The sequence below is a fragment of the Acartia tonsa genome, chromosome 4, assembly GCF_053477335.1.
Source record: "Acartia tonsa isolate MP-2025a chromosome 4, ASM5347733v1, whole genome shotgun sequence".
NCBI classification, from domain to species: Eukaryota; Metazoa; Arthropoda; class Copepoda; order Calanoida; family Acartiidae; genus Acartia; species Acartia tonsa.
Window position 1 is genome coordinate 41,046,569 of NC_137263.1, and position 6,677 is coordinate 41,053,245.

A 6,677-nucleotide genomic window follows, 5' to 3' on the forward strand; every position below is an offset into this window, starting at 1 on the left:
TATAAACTTATTTGATTGGGTATGAAGATTGTACATTTTTTCAGTATCTGGCATAAGTTAGGTCCATAGTTTGTTAGATTTCATTAACCAAAAACATGGTCATATTGAAAAACATCTGAATACCTTTAATCCAGGTATTATTTTAACATATATCAGACAACAAACCTTTCATTCGTCGAACTTTATCTGCCTGTACTAAATAAACTTAGATTCTTTGCAAAATGCTCTTATTAAGGATGTCAAGTTACAATTTTCTTGATGTTGTCATCCCGTGTTACAACAGACAACAATCCTTTTATTGGTTACCATTGTCTGACGTCCTGATGTGCATTTTAATTAATTATAACAGTTTTTTGGCAAAGGCATGTGCCACTTTGTAGTGATGTCAAGTTGTAAACAAATCAGCAATGTGCTTTATTCAACTCAGCCAAAACTGCTATCAATATTTTGAGTTTCAAATTATTATTTATGTTGTCATCTCTTGATACAATGGTAAAACTAGTGTGAAATGAAAGAACATTAATGATAAATGGATTGACATAACTTCAGCTAAAGCTGACCACGTATTTTTTACAGGGAGTAAGAGATAAGTAACTCCAGAAAATATAAAAGTATTTGATGGATTTTCTGTCTCACAATTTTTATCAGTTTTGAGCTTATCCAACAAGAATGCTATATGTTATATTAGCAGCTACGCTTCTAGAGGCTTCTAGAGGCTCTATGGGTGATGGTAAATTGAATTTGACCCCTCGACCCTAGTTTTAGTGTCAACTCAAAATAGTTAAAAACCTTCCCGGGACCTTTGAGAAGCTACCCTGTAAAGGAGAACAATATCAGTTCAGTATTGAGCGATATCCTTCGGTACAAACAAACATCCTGTTACTTTATTACAAGGATGTAGAAACTAATGCATATTTATAGAGAAAATAGATAAAAAAAAATCTTGTCATATCTCCTTTAATACACATCCATCAAGCAGTGGAGCTTTTAGATTGCACTTGTTTGGGCATTTCACATAATTTGTAAATCGACCCTCCACCTCCAATTTTAGTTTCAAAATAAAAACAAAAAAAAGTGAGTGAGGGGTTTTCATTTTGGAGAGTGATGTACCCTCCCCTAAAATAGTTTAAGTTTTTGTGGATCTATAAGAAGGTTCACTGTAAACAAGAACAATATCGGTCCAGTGGTTTCAGATAGACATTTTGTTACTTTTATACAAGTATTAAGTATCTTACTTATTTATTACTGCCTGGAATGTTGTTTATCTGATATAGGTAGTGCAAAATATTTGCAATACTCAAGGCCAACACAAAAGAGTTGATCTGGCACACTTTTATAAAGCATAGCTTTGATTATTTTTCGTCATTTTTTTTATCTTCTTGTGGCTTAGTTTTAAAAGAGTATGTTAGGGGGGCTTTTCAGCTTAATTTTTTTTGTAAGTTGTTACTTACAACTAAATTGAATTGCTAAATCATATTTATTCCCTAAAATATAACCTGTGGCATAAAGTACTTTAGGTCTTTAAACATTTTGAGTGCTTTATTCTTTTTTTAAAAGCGAAGCTTTTCTATAATTAGGGTCGGTCCGTCCGTCCGTACGTCCGTCCGTCCGTCCGTCACGGATAGCTTTTTTCGTTAATTTAGACATGTTAGAATTGTCCTATCGATTTCAAATTTTGCATGGTGATTCCTTTAGTAGTTAGGTACGATTTAGAAAGCGTAGCAACTCTATAATCATTACCAAAATGTCCCTACGTCTATTGTAAACATGTTGATTATCCGAATGGTCTGATTTTTGGTATACTGATTCCTGGGCCAACAAAGTACAATATTATAAGCGAAGCAACTCTATAATCAAGTACTAAAAATGTATGTCCATAATCATTATCCTGTATCAAGCAGTTTTTCAACAAATTTACTTACAATTTTGCTTTGACTCTTATACATTCGCATTCTGATTATTCAGTTCTGACATTATACAAGTGTTAATGTCCGTTTGTCCTACCGTTTCAGAGCTTCGCTTTTATGGATGTTGTCATCCTTGTTTTCACTATAATAATTCTGACATCAGAAAAATGGGGGATGAGGAGAGGATGAGTGGGAAAAAAACCTTAAAAAAAAGATGGATAATCACTCATTTTTATGTCGTCACAAGCTGATTTTTTGAGCGACTTTGTCCCCTCACTTTATAATTTATATTTCTATTTGCCTTAGTCCTAATGCACTCACTCAATAATTGTGTTAAATTTACAATACATAGTGATAGATGAAATTTTTCATTCTTGTTAATTAAAGAATGATTATACAACTTCAAAAACTTTATTTTGTTATGTTATTTATTATATTTATCATTTTTATTAGTTTTGTCTTATTGACCATCTATGGTAATAAATCTACTAATTTTCTTTGTTATTTTAATAATTATACATTTCTAACTTACTTGTTAATTAACTATAATTATGTAAAAATATAATATACAATTATAGTAAAAAAAATATGAAAGAATAAATAAATGTAACTATTTCCTATGGTCTTAACTTTTACTACATTAATGACTTAGCCCCCATCATGGATGGTTGATCCATAGTTGCAATAAAATTAATTTATTAATTAATTTTATTGCAACTAATTATATAGATTTTGTTAACTTTTCTATAATCAGGGAAGAATAGCTGTAAATTCCAATGGTAATTAAAGTATTATAAATATGTTCTCCCATTTGCTGGATAAAAAACTTATCTAATCATGATTTGGTGGTAAGTCTTAACTATTCTTCAAATAATTTTAATCTACAGAATGAATTATGTTCCTGCATAACCCTAAGTTTAATGTTTTCAAATCACATAATCATTTTTTTATGAAAGTTTATTTTTCTTCAAGTGAAATATCTTTTACTAGCGGCTACGCCCCTAGAGGCCTCTAGTGGCATTTAATTTTTTTTTATTTTAAATATCAAATTTGAGAAATAATTTGTCTATGGTTGGTCAATCAGCTGTTAAATTCATGTCTCTACGCAGCGCCACTACGCTAGCGACACTATGCGGCGGGAATATTTCAATTTTTTTTCGATTTTATTGTGATTTCTCTTGGGAGGGTGGTGGTATCCTCCCCCAAAATAGTTATAAACCTTCCTAGAACCTATGAGAATCTACCCTGTTAAGGAGAACCCGATCGGTTCAGCGGTTAGCGAGATCCTTCGGTACAGACACACAGATACACAGACAAACATCCTTTTACTTTAGTATAAGGATGTATATCAAAGATTTTATTCTATCCTTAGATAAAAGTAACAGGATGTTTGTCTGTGTTTGTGTAGCTTAAGATCTTAATAATCGCTGAACTAATATGGTTTTCCTAAACAGTGAAGGTCCAGGAAATGTTTATTATTATTTTGGAGGATGGTAAAACCACCCTCCACCCAGATATACCCCCCCCCCCCCTTCCAGCAACAAAAACATGTTTTGTACTTTTTCTTTTTAAAAGTAGAATTTAGAGTTAGGAAGGGGGTGGGTTACAAATTTTTATTTGTATACTGGACACTGCCAGAACTACTGCTACTAATGATGTAGAATGTTATTGTACTCTGTATAAAATTATTATTCAGCCATGTAAAAAAGAAAATATGCTCAGATGCGTGAAATTCATGCAAGATTCTTTAAAAACCTTTGTCTTGATAAAAGAACACTCCGAGTGGATTTATTATGAGAAATAAATTTAATATATCAGTTGTATAAAATCTCGAAAACGGTTGAATTATGCGTTTTATGTTTATCTTGACTTATTATAAAGATATTGATTGCATTTTCCAAAATTCTGTTTCTTTTTCCCTTTCTTCAAAATTAATAAGTAAGTGGAAGGGTCTTTAGGGTGAAAAATCATTTTAAAATTTACTAAAGGTTTATCTATTTATTTCAGCCAATATGAAATAGACCTCCCACCGCCAAAGTAACTTTGATTGGCATCCTAAAATATAAAGTAGTAAGGTTTTTTACTGTCTGAAGCTTGAGAAATTTCTGTCCTGACTAGATTGTACTAGTGAAGTTTTACAAATGTCTTGGGTAGTTTTAGGCTATTTTCTGCCCTCCCCCGTCCTCCCCTATAGCCTAGGGGCGATACAGCGTGTATAATATAAAGTGATTTGTAATTAAAAATAAAACATTGGAGTTTACGTTTAAGCAGTGATCTGAATGATTTATTAGATTGGGCGGATTATTTTATAAACAAGAATAATTACTTACAAAGAAACATCATTATTAATCCTCATTATCATTCATTAGTGATTTTGATGTGTAGCGAAGACTACTCTAAAGTTGATTTTGTTTGTTTATCTGTCCACATGTCAAATTGTATGGTAATAAGGGAAAGTAATATCTTGGTTGCTGTTAAAAATAGACTTTTTGTGAAGATTTCTTTGGTTTGTCTTTAATCGGGTTGAATTTTTAATATTACGACAGATTTTAATATTTTTGCTTCGCTCCTTATATATCTAATCACTTTTGTAATAAATATTAAATTCTAAAGTATTTTCAAAATTAACAAATCTTGGTATCAGAATTACCATTTTATATTTTGTTTTCGACGGCGGCTTTGAATCCGCTTCTTTTCCGCTAATGAAAATAAATTGTATATAGTGTGGATTTTTAGTCCATTGAAACGTATTACGGGCTTAAGCCTGCAATTATTTTTATCTGTTTTTGTGGATTATTTCTATAAAACCATCACTATACAGAACTATAATATTCGTTTTCATTAGTGTTAGTACTCGTATATTTCTTCTTATTTCTATTTATTTTTATATATATTATTATATAAACTAAATAAGTAGATTGAATAGTTTTAAATATGCTTTCTCATACTTTATAAAAATTTGTACGTTGTAGCTTGTTTTGCAACAAATGATCAAATTCGAAGAAATAGATTTTTTTTAAATTCAACATTTAATCTATGTTGATCTGCAATTATTATAATAATAATTTACGTTTAATTACCTTGTACCTGGTTTTCTTTACTTTAATCGTTAACTTCTTTTTTCCTAATTTATATTCAGGACTCCTATCCATGTCCAATTTTTGAACTTAAGACTACAATAGGCGCATTCCAGAGCGCAGCAATGCGCGACAGAAAAAAACTGAGAAATTACTCGGAAGTAACCGTCTCGTATCGGAGACTACCGGTCAAGGGACAATTAGAAAAGGGAAGTAGACACATTGTGGAGGGGATGAGGAAGTCCCTCTCCCCTTTTTCTGAAGAGAAAATTCGATGGTTTCTCTATGGCATGGCTGCTGGGTGAAAGCAATTGTTATCAAAGTATATATGTGGTGTGTGTACAAATATGTACCCCACCCCCCTTTATTAAAGATTTATTTTGGAGAAATTTACTCCCTCCTTTTAAATTCTTATTTTACTTGCCACAATTTTATTTTCATAAAAGAAAAATTTCCATAACCTTCCCCTTTTCTTCTCCCCTGCATCAAACCTAAAAAATGTTTCAATTTGTTTAAAGAAATTTCAGTCGTGTTTAGCATCGCACGGAAGTTTCATTAACTAGTGGGGAACTTGTGTTGATTATGGTGAAATAGAGTGGCTTTATAATATTTTATTTGCCTAATTGAAAGAATTCAAGACTTTCTTTGGAATAATTTCAGTAGCAAAGCTATCTTAAAACCAGAGTATTTGTGTACGTTCGACTGACGTTTTAATACTGAAAATTATGAAATATTTTAGTGTAGAAAACTTAAAAATTGAAAACCCAGACTATTCCTTTTTCATCCTCTGACAAAACCCTTTGAATGCCAATATTCTGGTAAATAAATTATAAGTACTTTATAATCATACATTTCAATGAACTACGAAGCATGGTAAATTCGCCACTTAATTATATCATAATCATTTCAATTTCCTCACTGTTATAGGAATACCTTAATCAAAATAATGTAAATTATTTCAAACTGTAAAGTGACACTTTGACCATTTATATCAAGTGAATATAAACACTTACAATCAAAGACATGAAGTTTCTAGTATTATTTTTTTTCTTGCCATTTTGCTCGACGCGGAATCTTGACTTTGGTCAGCGTGAACAGCTGAGCAGTGCAGTACGCCAGCGGTCAACAAGAGATGTAGTTTCTAGTGTTTTAAGGTAGCATTTAATTTTAAACCAGGGAGGGAGGGGACGTTTTAAAAGAACGTTTTATTATTTGTTCCCTTAACAACTTTGGGGACTTTTATTGTATTTGATTGGTCGGTTCATGAAGTTGAGTGTCCAAACGTTTCATCCACTAATTGTAATCTAATATATGTATATTAAGTGCAAAAGAACGTTTAACTAAAAGAGCAATTAATATATATTTACCTAAATCTTACACCAGATTTTTATGTTTTCTGATAAGTGAAACTTGCAACGAGCCAAAATAACGATTCTTCCCTTCCACCCCCTTTACTCAATCCCCTCCCCTCTTGCTGGATGAACGAACTGACCAATAAACGAGTTCCATGTTAGCAAACTAATTTAATGACAATTTCTTCTTGTCAAAATATTCACGTACATTCTACATCCATTAGAGTAGCTTAATCAGTATATGTTTTTATGGCAGTGAATTGGAGCTTGATGATAATAGTTTGGATATATTAACAACAACCCTGACAACTGCACTGGAATCCGTGGATTTAACAACAATA